The 18,743-nt window shown below is 40.4% G+C and overlaps 1 long non-coding RNA gene across 2 annotated transcripts in view; it reads left to right on the top strand.

Moving 5' to 3' along the window:
• Nucleotides 1-18,743, top strand: part of LOC125463069 (uncharacterized) — a 150,432-nt gene that overhangs the window by 19,174 nt on the left and 112,515 nt on the right. Inside the window, exon 1 of one of the 2 annotated variants that reach the window (XR_007249752.2) lies at nucleotides 337-403. The exons of the other annotated variant lie outside the window; for it this stretch is intronic. This is a non-coding gene — a long non-coding RNA (uncharacterized LOC125463069). Of the gene's footprint in view, nucleotides 1-336; nucleotides 404-18,743 lie in introns of those variants that run through there. 2 annotated transcript variants of the gene reach the window in all.

Here is an 18,743-nt window from a genome sequence, read left to right as displayed (position 1 = left end):
TCCTGCTTTCCCAAGAAGGATGTGAAACATTTCCTCAAACATTAATCCAGCCCCCCATTTCATTGAAAGTCCAACACTGTTCCATGTTGTAATTCCCTCTATAGTCAGATTTAATAATGTTAAAAGCAAGATGGCCATTCACATTTAAAGCTCAAAAATAATTCAACACATTTTAAAATTGCACATATGCAGTCTTCAAAATGTACTTATTTCATGTAATTCATTAAATTAGGTTATTTTCCTATCCTGTTATCTATTGATCTAACATATTATTTTTGATAATTGTTCCGGGATGATTTATTGCCAAAGGTTCTACATAAATGCTTTTGATCTTGTAGGTCATTGTGCAAGTAGTTTGATGTCAGAAGGGAGTGATGTTAGCACATAATGTGAAAAGAACAAGGTAAGAAGTGATTGTACCTGGAATGTGAGAGAGCTGGTGCAGCATGCACTACTAAAAGATGCAATGGAAATTAAGGAATTGTTCACTGTAATTTGGGTGGAACTGAAAGAACAATTCAGGAGTTCTCTGAAGCAGCTAGAATGATGGAGAGTTATATTCACCCTGGCTAGTCTGGAGGTAACTGAACTTCATTTTGAAATAACTCCACAGGGGCTGGAATCCTGTCATCATTTATTTAAATGTAAAGAGTCCTTGACGCTGGTCCATCTGCCTCGGAGTCAGCTCTCAGACTCAACAGAAACTTTCTGATACTCCTGTCCTTATGCATCAGCCAGGGCTCCCAGATTAGGTCTATTAATCTGGCTCAAACAGGGAACTCATTCCATGAGGGACACCTACTGACCTTGTTAGACTCACTACATTTGCTCCTCCTCTGATCCTGAAGAAATGGGCCAGTCCTTTCTCCTGTAGTTCCTCCTGGGCAATCAAGCACTCGGTCAGGTTCTGCCAACTATGCCTCAGATACAGGTGGCATGTCGTGCACAGTAGCTCACTTATGCCTGGAGCATCTTGGAAAAAATTAATTCACTTCTTCAGGTGGCAGAGGCATTGAGACGACATCTGCCATGTCCATCTCTGTTTCTGAGATAACTTCAGTGCTTGAAGTGAGGGAGAACCCACAGGTTCTGAAAGTTCCACAGAGCATGGCATGTCAACCATACCTCCCACCCATGCAGGGCCACTCCTGTGGTTCCTACACCAAACTTCATCACTGAAGTAAACACTCTCTCACTTAGTGGAGTATTGTGTCTGATAGTGGCATTCCTGAACCTGGTGGGGGTCTTCTCCCCATTGGTAACTCTGCTGGAGCTATCCCTGTAGTTGCACAAGGGGTGGTCCTATGATCAAATTGTGTCTAATGAAGCTATCGGCTGTATCTTTAAGCCTGCCTTCAAAGTTTGGACTGTACTTTCTGCCAGGCGATTGGTGATCAATGGTATGGAGCTGTCTTTGTACGTTGAATGCCATTCGACTTTAGGAAATACTCACATCTTCTGAGGGTAAAAGTTAGCCTATTACCAGTGGCCAACACTTCCAGGAGTCTGTATTGCAAAAGCTGTGCACAGTTCTTCAATCATAGCCCCTGTGTTGGTTTAATGAACTATGCATGTTCATCTGTGGGTATCCACAACGACTAGAACATTGATTCAGCCCATGAAAAGACATGCATGATGTGCAGCTGAGTCCAGGGCTTACCCAGCCATTCCCACAAATGTGGGAAGCTGCTGGCTGTAATTTTTGATTTCCCTAACTTCATCGTGGAACCGGGGTGTTACTTGGTCTTGTTAACTCTCTAGCCAAGTAGGTCACTTAAGGTGCCCTGGAACACTCACATTGGGAGAAATGAATAAGCGCTGTCCAAGTTCTCTAAGTGCTCCTTATTGGTCTTGCATTTTTATAAGCACATCATAGAGATAAATAACAGCGTTGAGTAGACCTTGTAAAATGTTCTCCATCGTCTGCTGAAAAATTGCACAGGACGACAATACCCCAAATAGCAGTCTTGCATATTGGTACAATCCCTATGGGTGTTATCTGCAGCTTACACTGGAAATCACCATCTAACTGCAGTGGCACGTATGCATGGCCCATGTCCAGCTTTGTGAAGGACAGTTGCCCACACCAGAGGTGTGTATAAATCCTCTGTGAGGAATCCTGAATTTATCCAGTTGCAAAAAGCAGTTTTCCATTTGTTTAAAATCCCCATAAAGGCAAACCGACTCACCGGGCTTCAAATTGGTACAACTGGTGCTGCCTATTCTGCAAACTGTATCAGTTTGATGATTCCCTCGCCTTCCAACATCCTGATTTCTGCCTCTACTTTTGCTCGTAAGGCAAATGGCATTGGGTGAACCTTGCAAAATCATGGACTTGCTTCCTGATCAACAAGCAAGGTGGCCTTGGCTCCTTAGTAGTCCCTAGACATTCCTGAAAAACTTCTGGGTGTTTAATTAGAATTTCATTTAGGCAACCATTTTCTAGCTGAGAAATGTTGAGCCAATCAAAGTGAATCTTTCTCAATTAATTTCACTCCAACAAGCTTGAACTTGTGCCTTTTACTTGAATCAGTGATAACTGAACCAGCAGCTTCCCTTAAGAGATCAAAGACGGACCATTAATCTGTAAAGGCTCCCAGTATAGGTTTTCAGTCTAGCCGGGGTCCTGAGCAAACTTAAGGGTTGGGGTCCAGAATGAATTTTGTTAAAGACTGGCTCTGTAATCCCCGATAGGGCCACACTGGTATCGACCTCCATTTGAACTGGGTGACAAATTCACCAGACATTTATTTTGATTGGTTCTGATTTGGTTGGTGCCAAATAATTTTACTGTTCTCAACCAGGTATAGGTGGACTTTCCAGGCTGTGTGCTTGCTCTTGGATATCAGCTTTTGAGTTCTTTTCCTCCAATTAGGTCAAGCGGGTCTCTTTTGTGTCTCAAGTCCTCTGAGCTGACCTAAAGCCTCTCTGGTCAGGATATGTCGTCAGTGAAGCAATTGCCTTCACTCAAGTGGTGTTTCCCAAGCTCGGTCGGCCTAACAAGAGTGTTCACTTCCATCAGAATGCCCTGTAATTCATAAGCTCCACTTACTGCATTTTCCAATGGTAAAGCCAGTGGTAGTACCTGTTTGAAGTCCAGTTAGACTTTAGCTAGTAGGTGCTTTTTCATGGTTACGTCGTTAATCCCACGTACCAAATGGAATCTCAGTATCTCATTAAGGGTTAAATTAAAGTCTCATGCTTCTGCCAGTCATCATAACCTCAACAAAAATCCCAACATGGACCACCTTGTTCTCAAATTGCTGAGTAAAATCAATAGCATGTCAGAATTAGAGGAGGCTTGGGGTTATAATATTACTTAACTAAATCTGTCAACTCTTGAAAGACAGCGTCTGGTGCCTTAGGGAAAGGTAGGCACCTAATAACCACAAAAGCTACAGGTCCACAAGCTGTCAAGAGAATTACTCAGTAGTTTTCATTTGCGCATAAAATGCATTCTTTCCACACACTGGGCCTAGTCTTCGGCAGGATCGAATGAGACAAGCTTCTCAAATTACGGCATGATGTCAGAATGCTTGCCCTAACTCAAAGATGACCTTTGTGAGCAAATTTCTTCAGGCCCTTGTTTTACTTTTGTTGCCACTGAAATAGCTCCTCAGAAACCAGTATCCTATCACTAAGTCACCCTTTATTTACACGTGGCAAACCCTTCACACTGATTCAGCTCTCGGAGTGACAGGATGCCTAGCACTCCTCATTTTATCAGGTCTCCATGATTGGATAGATGAACGCCCCCAATCAGGGAGCTCACACTCGGTGATGTCGGCCTGGCTAAGCCCATTGCAATCACTGCACCTTCTACATCAAACTTAGCTCCTGTGGTTAATTCTGACAGTAATGATTTTGTCAGCTTATATCTCTAAGCCTGTTTGATTCTGGTTTTGTGGATGAATCTGGAGCACTGGAATCGGCTTCCTTTCTTACAATATGTTAATCGACTGAAACCTCCAGAGTGGTATTAGAAAATTAAGTAGCAGACCTTCTGCTTGTCTCAGTATCTGGCATTTAACTAATATTGCCTAGTGAACTATCTTATTACGGGATGCAAGCTTGCTTTAAGTGCCGGATCTCTACTTTTATAGGCCTCAGGAGTACCGACAGAAACTTGTGTAATAGAGTCGTAGAGGTTTACAGCATGGAAACAAACCCTTTGGCCCAATTCGTCCATGCCGACCAGATATCCTAAATTAATCTAGTCCCATTTGCCAACTTTTGGCCCATATCTCTCTAAACCCTTCCTATTCATTTACCCATCCAGATGGCATTTAAATGTAGTAATTGTACCAGCCTCCACGACTTCCTCTGGCTGCTCATTCCATACACACACTACCTTTGGCATGAAAAAGTTGCCCTTTAGGGCCCTTTTAAATTTTCCCCCTCTCACCTTAAACCTATCCCCTCTAATTTTATACTTTCCAACCTGAGGGAAAGACTTTAGCTCTTCACTGTATCCATGCCTCTCATAACTTTATAAACTTCAATACGGTCACCCCTCAGCCCTTGAAGTTCCAGGCAAAGTGTACCCAGCCTATTCTGCCTCCCCCCAATAGCTCCAGGCTGGCTAATATGAGAACTTCCTGACCATGAGTTTAAAATTTGAGGCTTATGTGTTAACCCAATGAAAGAAGAGGTTACACTGTCCAAATTTGATTAGTTATATTGGAAATCTTTTTGAGAAAGCACATAAATGATCAGCATTGACTGACACTATGAACTATTACATTGACCTGAGATATTTACCTGTAATCCTTTCAATTTTTCTTCATAATTTTCTTTTTAAAATGAATACTTAATTAGTAATGTCATCTGTCAGAGATTACCCTTCCAACATTTCGACATTGTATCGAATTGTAAAAGATAAACTTGCTGTTATAATTTGAGGTCTTAAATGCCAATGCTCAGCACTGCAGCGACATTAAAATAAAAAGTGGATTTAAAGATGATTTTAGGGATTACTGTGTGTGAGGCTGGAATTTAATGGCTAAATTTTATAGGGGAGTTTTTTCATGTTATTTTAACGCCTCCATTAAAGTTATAGGCAATATAATCTGCTAAGAATGAAGAGTATCGGTTTCCCCATTAATCACTTGTGCTAATTTCATAGATGTGATCGTCAGTGCAAACTCAGTTAACAGATTCAGTATTTGCGATTATATGATGTAAGCTCAATGCTTCAATTTTGCTCATTCCTCATTCTCCTAAATAGGCAGATCAGTGTTTATAGAATTTTAATTTACTTGAAAAAGCCATTACTTTGAGTTTTAGGATGTGTGGCCAAGCCCCATATGTTCAGTGAAAGGCTTATCAGTTCTTTAGTGATGAATAACACCTTGTCAAAATAATATTCCAGTCATTTTTGTGTCAAAACTGAGAATAACTTGGAAGTACGTTTGGAATTTAATCTAATAGACAGCCTTACCTTTTCTCGTTAATGAAGCTAATAATTTCACATAGAAGAAAAATACTATAAGCAGATGAGGTGCAACACCGGTAGAAAAGGCTGAGGGGTGACCAAATGAGGTACGACAAATTATGGAGGACTTTGATAGAGTGGGCATGCGTAGGATTTTTCCATTTTTGTCAAAGAGCAAAACTATGGACCATGTAGTTAGACTTTCAGCCTGAAATCAAATAGAAATTTGTATACCCGGCGAGTGGAGAAAATGTGAAAATCACAACCACAGCATAGTTTGAGTAACCGACATAGATGTATTATCAGCTTCCAAGGAGATGAGAATTGAGGGTTGTGCTGATATAGTTAGATGAGGAAGGAGGTTCGAGTGGGACATGATCAATGGCATGGACTGTTTCTGTGCTTTATAATACATAAATTGATGTTAACATTGAGCCTTGGCAATTAGAAGTAAAGACACTGAAATTACTTTGCATTTTGTTTGTAGCCAGACTACATACACTACAATAAAACTGTATTAGCATTCCAATATTGTTTTTTTCCAGAAAATATAGTTATCTTGGTGTTACTTCATTATTACGCAGGATCTTAAAAAAAACTAAAAAGAAAATTTTAATTGTCTTAAGGTGCTAGAATTCCGAAGTACGAACCATAATTCGTTACTTTGTTCAAGTTTGCACTGCTGCTATAATAAGTGAAAACCTGAAGTACATCTAATGTCTTTTCTCATTATAAATTAAAAGATAAAGGAGTTTTAAATATTGCATATCCAATAATAAATATAACAAATAACTAAAGTAGAAACAAGAAACAATGTTTTCTTCGTTGCTGAGTGAAAGACATCTCCAGTGTATTCACTATATAAGATCCCACACCTTAAATATGTGGATGACATAGAATCCCTACAGTGTGGAAACAGGCCCTTCGGCCCAACGAGTCCACGCTGAACCTCAGAGCACCCACCCAGACCCATTCCCTTATAACCCACCTAATCTACACCTCCTTGAACACTATGGGCAATTTAGCTTGGCCAATCCACCTAACCTGCACATCTTTGGACTCTGGGAGGAAATCGGAGCACCCAGAGAAAACCCACGCAGACACGGGGAGAATGTGCAAACTCCACACAGACAGTTGCCTGAGGGCTGGAATCGAACCCGGGTCCCTGGCACTGTGAGGCAGCAGTATGAGCCACTGTGCCGCCCCCAGTTTTATGTATACAAATTTGCTATTACTTAAGTCAGTCATTAGACCTTTATTGTGATTAACTGTAGACATTCTAGCAGCCTTGCAATGTTGCATGTTAAACTCAAGTAAGGCCGCCATTTTGGCACCTGCATAAAAGGATGAACCGGAAAAAGTAATTGAGTCCAAATTGCTGCTTCCTCCATTCTGAGCATTATTTCTTGATTTTTGAATAAATTTATATCATGAACATTTTTATGCACAAAGTCAGAAGTCACATGACACCCGGGTTAGGAGTCCAACAGGTTTATTTGAAATCAGAAGTTTTAGAGCGCTGTTCCGTCATCCGGTGAAGTCACTTCAAGTGACAAAGGAACAGCGTTCCGAAAGCTTGTGGCTCTAAATAAACCAGTTGGACCATAACCTGATGTCATGTGACTTCTGACCTTGTCCACCCCAGTCCAACACCGGCAGCTCCATATCAAAGGCAGGAGTGGGCATCAATTTGTGTTTTTTATAATTGGTTTACAGCACAGGACAAAGTAGAAAATTTTAGTAGTCCACTTTACATTATCATACCTAGTGGTGCTTGATATGAATTTAGGATGGTAAACTTGTCTAATTTCAGTTACAGTCAATGAATGTTGAACACTAATACTCTCACGGCTCATTAAAACAAATGTGACAAAAGTACAGCAATGACATTCCTAACTAGAAACAAGCTGTCAACCTTCCATGACCCACAGCATTACACCTGGCAACAGGAAACATGATTTCATTTAGTATTGGCAAAGGCAGTTTACAGTCAAAGAGGAAAGAAAGGACCCTGTCATGTGGACACATCTGCCTAGATTGAGATTGTGCAAAACATATTTTATTTAGCATTGTTCCAGCTAAAGACAATGCATTCTCTCTCTTTTTTTTTCTTCCAGTCACCACATTTGGTTCTTTCATGTTAGAAATTGGAAAAAAAAATCCTTTTTTATATAAAATCTCCACCGATGTTGAGGGAATTTGGATTACACATTTTAAGTCATTGATATAAAGACAATTGGGGGAATAATATGACAAATAAGCATTGAATATTTTAATTTTATTGACTTAAAATGATTATTGTTATTTATATTTAATTTTAATACGGCAGCCCAATTGTAAACTTACCTGCTTTTTTAGTTATTAATTTAAATTGAATTTTGTTTAAAACCTTAAATCGATACCATGAATGGCGAAATAGGAATGAGGAAGCTCGATTTGTTTCTGTTCTAGTGGAATTGATATTATTTTAAATCTGTTATGCCAAAAGTATACCTCCCAGCAATATGTTGAAATAGGATTTGAAATTCTTACTCCAAGTAGTTTAGTGGACACTATAGTATACAAACTAGAAGATCCCATAATAAACCTTGTTTCTTCTCATCTCATTTGATAAACTGCCTCAGGCTTCTTGATTTTCAAGGCAGATTTAGGCTACTTGCTATTTAAAGTAGTAACTGGCATTAACAGAAGGAAAAATGGGAGAATATAAGGAAGGCTTTTTTCTATATAGAGTCTGACACCAGTGGAATACTACTATTAGCAAAGAAATAGCATGCAGTTTTGGATCCACAAAGGCTGGAGGCAAGCATAGTAGTGTGTTTAGGCATCTTCATTTCTTATCCCATTCCACGTAATCCTTCCGAAAAGCTCATCAATTATCTGTTATTATTTATCTTCCTAATCCCACTATGCTTTGTGTCTTTCACGGGGAAACCCTTACCATGTCATTTGTCTTGCTGTTTTAGCACAGCAATTAAAACCCTTTAATATCTCTTCTTCTAAACCTCTCCCTCTCGCTCTCTCACTTACCCTTGCTCACTCATGACATATTATCAGTGAATATAAGTAATCTGCCCTAGGTAAGACCAGAAATGCAGATTTTAGAGATCCACCCTTTTATAAAGATACTTTCTGTTTATCAGCAATCGTGTAGTGTATAAAGCTGCCATGGTTGGAGAGAATGGAAGCACCCACCACCAACTTATGCCGGATTCCAGTCCATCACGGGGTACTCTAGTTAACTGTGGAGCAACTATTTATCTCAACAGGCCTTTGTTCATGTGTTGCACCATTCAGCATCATTGCCATTTTTGGAGGAGGGTGCAGAGCTAGTGTGCAGAAATACAGGAAAGGTATCCATCTGTTTGAGAATAGGCACAATAGGAGAAATGTTGAAGGTGAGTACAAAAGCCAAGTGAGAGCTGAGGACCTTTTCAATAAGATGCTACTCATGAACTCCAAATTCTTCCATGCTACCTTTCTTCCATACAACTTTCTCCAAAAGTGTAAAGGGTGTGGGGAGGGAGGAGAGTTGGCAGACTGAAGTAATATAAAATTAAATTGAACATATATTTGTACCGAATGTAGAACTCACTACTCAATTGGTCTTACCCGTACAGCACAACTGACCAAAACCAATTTCCTCTCTATTGTGTTTGATTCAGCTTACATTACAGGTGAAAACAGCAGATGCCACTGTATTTTATTTTCCTATTGCCTAAGGGGAGACACTACAGCGTGTTTATTACTGTGGTCTGTCCACCTAACCAGTTACTGTTTAGCAAATCAGCTTTCTAGTTTATATTTCAAACGGTGATGTTATGTATTGTATTACCTTCCAATATCATGGAAGATTACTTGAGGGCATGAGATATAAAAAGTAAAATGAAATGCAGTAATGGGCAAGGCTCAAAATAGATGGTAACAGCAGGCAAGGCAAATGCATTCCCAAGATTCCCAAAGCACTTATGAAAAATCAATCATGGGGGCAATCAGAGAAAAGGTTATAACTGTACAGAGAGTGCACAGAGACTGTGAGGAACTGTTCCCCAGTCGCAGGATGTTTCTTAGAGAGGTGTGTGTTTAGAGCTGGAGGGTGGGGATGCAAAATGGGGAGTGAGGGTCTCGGAGAAGGAGAGCGATAGGATAACGGTTTCAACAAAAGAAAGGTGAATGCAATTATAATGCAGAGGGCATTGCCACGGTGGTACTGAAATGCTTCCTTCAGACAGGCAGTTGAGTTCTCCCTGGGTATACAAGACAAAAGAATCATGAGTGGGTTGGGTCAGGCTCTCTCTCAGATCCAGGAAGGAGATAACATGGTGTGAAGCTGGATGAACACAGCAGGTCAAGCAGCATCAGAGGAGCGGGAAAGCTGATGTTTTGGGTTGAAACCAGGAAGGATTTTGGTTTTGCTGTCAGTTGTTGCTGGTTTGGCTGGCTGCTAGAGCAAAACCTGGAGTTCTGTGCTGCTAATGTGAAGGCTTAGACAGCGAGGCTTCCTCTTAAAAAAAAATCAAAAGGGACAGATTGTTCCTTTTCTTCCAGATTGCAGAGGCAATACTTGAGAATAATAACTGTCTAACTGTGTTGCTGAATTGCCTTTGCCATGGGTGTGCTTATGGAATATCGCCTACATTGGAGTCGTTGATGATAAGTTGTTAAATAATACATTAAGTATTTCAATAGAATAAAGTTATGCAAATTGTTCTTTTTGTTTTTTAACTGTGTTGTAAGAAGTGTTTTGATTAAAACTTAATGGTCGCTTAATCAAATCATATCCAGAATACAGCGCCTGACACTTGCCTTTAAAATGAAAAAGGAGTCCCTGGAAAAACCAAAAAAAGTAACCCTTTAAAAATCAAACAATATAACAGCCATTATACATGAAGTTAGAGTTTCATGTGATCTTTCAATATTGTTTCCCCTGATCTGTTTGAAAGCTATGCATGGCACTTTATAGTTCAGCTTTGCTACCTTTAGAATGAAATTTTACATTTGGGTACTGTCTGACCCTTGGCTCTAGATCCTCAAATAACAGTAAACATTCTTTTGAAATCAACCCGTTAAGTCTCCTCAGATCTTATATGTTTCAATTCAGCAACTTCTGATTCATCTAAGTTCCAGAGGCTATGGGCCTAGTCTGTCGAGCCTTTTCTTGTGAAGCGATCTGCTAATTTCCAGTTATCAGCAGAAAATCAACAGCTGCACTTGAATTTATGTTTCTGTTGGCTGTGTAGGTTTCCTATATTTTTATACCTTGTGCTTTTTTTCACAAAATTGGCTTTTTCATGTTTGCCTGAATTGAGCTATATTTGTCAAAGAGCTGTGTTCTCTTTTATCATGTCAGTATTGTTTTCGAGTATCTCAAATATTCCTGACAATTTGTCAAGAGCCTTCATTTACCATGAAGATTAACACCAACAGCATGGATTCCACTGGCTGAGATTGCCATGAAGGACCCACCTTTTCAACGTCTTACCTTGGTCGTTTGGTTAAGCCACCACCAGTTATCTCTCTCTCCCCATTTTCCTCCCAAGACAATTCTGGATAAGCATCATAATACAGCTCCAACCTAGAAGGAGCCTCTGATCCATCATCTCTGTGGCAGTTTACTACCACCTAAGGGAAGTGTGGCTCTGTGTTAAGTCAAGTAAAACATCCTGCAGTCAGCTGCCTTGGCATGGTAAGCCTAGGGCAACCTCCAATCAGTCTGGGGTTTGGATCTGGTCAGTTAATCACTTGGGACTGTCAGTGACAGGGGTTTCATAACTTTAGAGTCTAGGAACTGGGCCATCTCAACCCTGTGCATCCTATGCAGTCATTCTGAGGAGTTATGGTAAGCTAGTCAGGGAGCTGCGCAGAGATCCGTCAGCCATCAGTCATGGCTGTCAGTCTAAGGAGTGAATCATATTCTGTGAGGCCCTGTCCAATAAAATTCAAAGACGTATCGGGGACCACTAGCGTGAGAAGGAAGCTGAGGATATCCACTGTAGGAAGTCAGTCTTACGGAGGCAGGATGATAGGTTGCAGTGGGAATGACAGTTATCAAGGGTAGGGGAGTCTATAATATTTAAGATTAGGGGAGCCAATACAGCATGAGAGGGAAATAGGTAGCGTGGGAGGTCATTGACCATTCATTTCCACCGTGGTGTCAGTAGGGGCAGTGGATGACAATGTCTGCATTACAAAGTAGTGTGCCTGAGGCTTGTGGGATAAACTGGGGAGATAAAGTTGATTTAAACTGGCTGTTGAATTGTGATGTGAAATCTGCCAAAGAGCAAAATGTTTAATTGACACATATACAATGCAGTTGAAAGACACCTGCAATCGCAAGATGTCGTATATGAACCTTACAAATTGACTTGCAGTGTGGAATCCAGTTCCTGGCCCCAAGACCCCAATAATGGCCATGCCATGCAACATCACAAATCAATCCAACTAATGGCTGCGAAGACTGCGATACACAAGCCATATATTGTGGCCTTGAGGCATTCACCCTAGTTGCCAAAGTAGCAAGGGTCCCATAGCTTGTGTACGGTTCAGATTCTATTCACTTCACACCTTGAATCCTTTAGAATCATTTGGTGCTCAGGATGGCTAGCCTCTATCCCTTCATTCTTGTAGTTGCATCAAAAATGACCATGCAAGCAACTGATGATGCAAAGTGAACGTATATTTACAAATGCAAGAATATAATTACTATGAGATTTCACCCATGCAACTTGTGCCGACAAAAATTTGCTTTCCTTTCCCTCCCATTATCTGTCAAGGAAGCTGCTTGGCTGGCTGGAGGGAGCTTGTCTTGCTGTAGAGCCTGGTGGCCTTGGAGCTTTGGTCAGATGAGTCCCGGGAAATTTATGGTGGAAAGGCCGTAAAGTTGTTTTTTGTCCTGCCCAGAGGCAGGTTCTTTCTCTTTTTTTGTTTGAACCTCCACAAGGTTGAAAGTGTGGAGGAGGATGGCCTCATCCACCACCACAGAGTTTTGCTGCCTATTGGCTCCATGCTCTTTGTAAAGAAGCGGCATTTGGAGTGAGGTCAAAATTAAACAGTGAGATTGAAAACTCCCTGGAGAGTCATTTAATTTTTGTTTTGATTAGAAGACAGCCATGGCTCAAATTTTAAAAAAAGCTTATTTTTAGTTTTACTTAATATTTGAATTTTGTTTTTAGCTTCAGATTAAGGCATAATATAATTCAGAATTGCTAAAATGGTGGTATCTCACTAATTGTTTATTAGAAGTTTCAGACCAAAAGTGTCCTGTTAAAACCTTGAAGCATTTATTAAAAGTTGGGGAAGTTTAAACAAAGTTCCTCAGTACCTCTTAACGGGTCACTCAACCCAAAATGTTAACTGATTTCTTTCCATTGATGTTGCCAGACCTGCTGAGATGTTCCAGCAATTTCTGTTTTTGTTTCTGATTTACAGCATCCACAATTCTTTCAGTTTTTAAAGTTTACACTCAGTTCTGTAAAGGCTTCAAGAAGAGGTTTGCAGACTTCCAAAAATGGAAGTTGAAGTCACACTTAAATTAAACACTACAGTGATGATAGAAAAGGGAATTCTGTCAGGTATGAGTATTGTAAGGGGGTGCATTTGGGGTTATGTGAGTGTGTAGTTACTGTGTGTTTTCTTGGCACCTTCTTGTCCACATCAATCTCTAGCTATCTGTAGGCAAAGTAGGGTGCCAGTATTCCTCTGTCCATGTCCAGAACAATTCTTGAGAAAGAACCATGCAAGGCATCTCCAGACCAGACTTCCCTGGCAGTATGTTTTCTTTTGCACAGCCCTCTGAGGTCCACACCTGGTAGCAGCTTTCAGAGCTGGAAGGTAATGCTGCAATCCCCACTGGCATGCATGGCATTTCAGAATGGCTACGCATGCATGCAGTTACACACTCATTCCTTGGAAGGAATGTAACTGCACTTGACCTAGTGCACAACTACGTTTTAAATATGGTGCTGGCACTTGCAATCCAAAGAAGCCCTGGTATTTGTAAGTACTTCTGTGGTGAGAGGGAAGATCAGATGAGGTGGGTGTTGTAGGGGTGTCGTCCACAGCTGATGACACAATTCTTGAGAAATCTTGCTGAGACAGAACATCTCTCTGAACTTTGCCAACAAGTCGACAATGATCTGATTTTCAGGTAAAATCCAACTCTGTGGAACTGAAGACTCTAAGTATTGGAACTATTCTTAGGAATCTTTTCTGAACACCTTGCCAAAGGTGTGGCACACAGAATTGCACACATTTTAACAACTGAGGACAAATTAGTGTTTTTCAATAATGTTCACCACAACTTCCTTCCTTTCATATGTTATGAAATCCAGGATTCAATCTGCTTTATTAATCTCTTTTCTCAACTTAGTCTGACCCGTTCAGTGGTCCAAGCTTATCTTGTACTATCCTGGTTTGTTCTTCCTTTCAAATTATATCACTTTGCAAGTGTCTGCAATAAATGTCATCTGTCATATGCCTGTCCTTTGTACCAACCTATTAATGTTCTCTTGACATATCTCAATTTCATCCTCCTGTTTATAATACTTATGAGAGACAACAATAATCAGAAGGCATTTGCTTAAACAGCCAGCCTAGAGTGAGCTTTTTGGAATATGTAAATGAATATTCATTCCAAGTAAAATAAATAATACGAGTATAAATCCTTACCTCCTAACGTTTGATCTCTTAAGACGGTGGAAATTCTATTTTGCTTAACAATGTGCTCAGAAATAAGAATTAGTCAAGTTGAAGAAGAATTTGTGGAATAGATAAGCTGTATTAATTGCTCGTCTTCTTAATGCATTAAAGTATAGCAGTTATATAAAACTAACATTATTAGTTGTTATTGAAAATTGAAGTTTCAGCCTGAGTCACAGAAACGTAATTTTGTGTGACTTGCAATCCTTTGTTGTGAATCTAACCATGGGAAGTCTGCTAACAAATTAGCAGTTACATGTATGATTGGTTAATGAGATTTCTGGCTGATTTCAGGATCATGGATTGAACTTTTTTCAGTTGGACAGAAGGCTTGATTAAACCTATATGCAGTGTCAGATCTGGAAGAGTGAGAGAAGAAACCTTCTGTGACAATCAGGACATGAGTTATATCAATAATACTGACCACCTCAATCAACTGATGTACAGTTCCGTGAACAGACTTCACTTTCAGAATGGTTTGTTATATGTCATTTTGCAAGAGTTAGATATTAGACAAAAGACCAACAGGATAGGTACATTTAGGAGGAGGTGTCCAAATAGGTGGAAAAAAAATTGAATTGGATGGAGGAATGATTTTCCAATATTATCGGGATTATTGCTTGGTTTTGATAAATTGTCATATGAATGATGTAAAGCACAATTAGCAAGATAGAATACATAAAAATGTGGAGTGAAATTGACATTTTGGGTACAGTTTCCAATTCTAGTGCAAGTTGAACCTATTTGAAAGAATATTTCTCTTCCTGGGTTTTTTCTCAAGGTTATTTCCATATCAATGCACACAGGATCTGACATAAACCTGCGCAAGTGGGCAGTTTTAAAATATAGATTTTTCTTAGCATTAATTAAATTCACCCAGAGGGCTTGGACATTTTTATGGCAGTGACCCATTTCCAGCACTATCCTCTTAAAATCAGCCGAAGACATCTCAAAAACCCGAGTTGGGTATATAAATTTATGCTTAAAATTTGATTGTAACTTTTTGCAACAACCACTCTGTGTTGATTTATTAGATCAAAGTTCAAGCCAATAAATATGATTTTGATTAATAAAGTTGCCAAGGTTAGAAGAACGTAAGTGGCAGGAGATGAAGTTACTGTAGTGAGAGAGTGGAAAAAAAACTGATGCCAATTCATTAGATCCCACCAACAACTTTTCATTACAAAAGATCAGACTGGTTGTAAACACCACATTTCATTTCCTGTTCTGTGCCTCTAAGTGTTCCCTAATTAGATTTAGTGCATGCAGGTTATGTTATAATTTTGATGACTTGTCACTGATTGTACAAGTGATATTTTTAGCTCACACAAAACTTCCAATCAAGACAAGGTCACCATTTTCAATCCTGTCATAATGTTTGGCCCTCATCAATACATTTGTAATTTAATAATATCATTTCAAACATAGCACTAATAAACTGTTGGAAGAACACAGCAAGCCATACAGCATCTGGAAGAAAGGAGTAGTCAGGTTTTTTGGGTATTACCCTTACTCCAGTCCTGAAGAAGGTTAATATCCAAAACATTGATTGCCCCTTCCCTCCAGATGCTGCCTTGCTTGTTATGTTCTTCCAGCTTCTTGTTTGTCTACATTGGATTCCACCACCTGCAGTTTTTTGTTTGTCTGTAACCAACAAATAGTTACTTGAGTCAATACAGTGTGGAACTGGAGGAAAATAGCTGGCCAGGCAGCATCAGATGAACAGGAGTGTCAACGTTGCGGGTTTGGATGCACAAGTGGCATTTTTAGCTTACACAAAACTTGCAATCAGACTAGTCCACCATTTATAATCCTGCAATATTATGTGACCTTCATCAATACATTTTCTAATCCAATGGCATCATCTCAGACACAACAATAAATCCTGATGAAGGATCCAGGCTCGACATGTCGACTCTCCTGCTCTGATGGTGTCTGACCTGTTGTTTTTCTCCAGCTCCACACTATATTGACTCTAACTCCAGCATCTGCAGTTCTTGCTATTTCCGAAATTCTTACTTGAAGTCTGTGTGGAGTTTGCATGTTCTCCCTGCGTCTGCGTGGGTTTCCGTCAGGTGCTGTAGTTTCCTCCCACAGTCCAAAGGTGTACAAGTTGGGTGGATTGGCCTTGCTAAATTACCCATAGTGTTCAGGGATGTGTTGGTTAGGTGTGTTAGCCATTGGAAATGCAGGGTTACAGGGATAGGGAAGGGGAATGGGTCGGGATGGGATGTTGCTCAGAGGGGTGGTGTGGACTTTTTGAGCCTAATGGCCTGTTTTCACGCTTTTTATTAAAAAGGGTGGCTCGAGAGTGGAATCGGATTGTTTAGAGCTATTACACAGTAGAAGTTCTATGACACTACTACTCGGCAACAGGAGGGAAAGACATGGAGGAGCAAATTTGCAGTGAAATCAGATGTGAAAACTATAAATAATATTGAAGGGAAGAGTCTATAATCTATAAAATAATGAGTAATAGGATAAAGAGCAGAGAAGAGAACGTTTCTCTGACATTTAGAAAGATTTTCTTGATCAGAATGTTTCTGGCACACCACTGAAGGAGGCATTGCTGTGTAATGTTCCAGAGAATAAGATAGGTCAAATGAATCAAGTGCCAGTCAGAAAACATTTGGTAAACTGTGATTATTGTATTTTAATAAGCAGGATATTCTTCAAAAAGAGTTGAAGAAATCTAAGGTTAAAAATATACTTATTGAAGGAAGCCAGATTTCAGAGGATGGATCTGTTGCAGAAACAATGGAATAAAGAATTGGGTCATATTATCCTGACGGTTCAATGTGCTGCCTTCAGTGAAGAGATGCTTGTGTGTCATTGAGAGGCATACTTCCACACGGGAATGGCAGAATGTTACAAGAAAGGAAATCCATTAAAGAGGCCCATGGATGATGAAACAGGTGCTTTGTGAGCTCCAGTTTCCTGCTGCATTCAAAGATGCACAGGTTAGGTGGATTGGTCGTGGTAAATTGCCCATGGTATCTATGGATGTATAAACTAGGTGAATTGGCCATGGGAGATACAGGGTTAAGGGATAGTGAGGGAGGATGGTCTGTGTGGTCAGGTACAGAGCTGAGAAAGAAACGTGAGACTGGATGAACACAGCAGGCCCAGCAGCATCTCAGGAGCACAAAAGCTGACGTTTTGGGCCTAGACCCTTCATCTCTGATGAACGTCAGCTTTTGTGCTCCTGAGATGCTGCTGGGCCTGCTGTGTTCATCCAGCCTCATGTTTCGTTATCTTGGATTCTCCAGCATCTGCAGTTCCCATTATCACTGAGAAAGAAGGGGGTCAGTTGTAGTGGTGAGGCATGGATGGTGAGGTGCTGATCATGGAAAGGAGGGAACAATGTCCATGATGGGGAGCAGGATGAGCTGAATGGTCCACTACCACACTAGGGATTCTGTGATTCTATGTGAAGAATAAAGCTAGCAAGTAAAAGCAAGTTTCAACTTGGTGGCAGCAAAGTTTCTAGAAACTATCATCCAGCGCAAAAGCAATAGTCAATTGGGCAAGGCTGCATTCATTTAAAAAAAACGACAAACATGAATTTGTAAAGGGGAAAGTCATGTCTTACTTAGTGTACTGAGGTAAAAGAAGGGATTAATGAATGTCAAGTATTTAGGCCTATGTTTTCCAATAACCTTACTCAGTTTTCCAGTGTAGATGGGAGTTATGAATGGGGATACTACAGAAATTCCTTTGTGAAACCTGAACTCGGAAGGAATTGTGTGAGAAATTGAAGATTTAACAGGGCAATTCTTCTGCACAGAACCCCCTGAATGTCTTCATTTAAAACTGAAAATTTGGAGGGTTTTGATGACATTAACTAAAATAAATTGACAAAAAATTACCTCATTAAATACAGATTCTAATTTCTGACTAACTACACTAAACTTGGTTCTGTCACATCTGACAACGCTTCCTCCAGATCTTTTAGTCGCTAAGACACAGGACCACATGCCTTGCCAATGGACTTGATGCACCCTTCCCCAGTTCACGCACTCCCTCATTTCCCTGATCTGCATCCGACTTCAACATCCTCTTTTTTTATGTTGCCATAGGTGCTTTCCCCTTCTCCTGTTCTGCACTTTCGCCCTGCTCCCCATAATGGACATTGTTTCCTCCCCTTCCATGATCTGCACCCCACCATCCATGCCTCACCACTGCAACTGACCCCGTTCTTTCTCAGCTCTGTACCTGACCACTCACAGCCTGACCTCCCTCACTGGACCCAGCCTACGCCACCCAAACATCCTGACATCACAACGAAGCTATATCTTTGTGTTTGACAGCAGCTATCAAAGTGGCTGTCTGAACCTTTTAAATGTCAGAATATGGCAACTGGCTGCTGCAAATCAGATGTGCCCATACTGCTATAAATCTTTCTGAATGGAAGCGCTGGTCCTTATTGCTGTGGGTGCTCTGAGCAGACTCTCCTCTCAGAAATGCAGAGTCCCTTTCTTTCTCAGGAACTCCTCAGAAAATCCAGTCCAAAGGCTGCCACAAGGCAATTGGTAAAGTGCCAAATTATAGACAAGTTGAAACCCACAGGGCAAAATAGGAGACAGTAATTTGATTGAGATAAAGTTGGCTG

This window comes from Stegostoma tigrinum, chromosome 25 (assembly GCF_030684315.1).
Source record: "Stegostoma tigrinum isolate sSteTig4 chromosome 25, sSteTig4.hap1, whole genome shotgun sequence".
NCBI lineage: Eukaryota > Metazoa > Chordata > Chondrichthyes > Orectolobiformes > Stegostomatidae > Stegostoma > Stegostoma tigrinum.
This window is presented reverse-complemented; position numbering and strand designations above follow the sequence as displayed.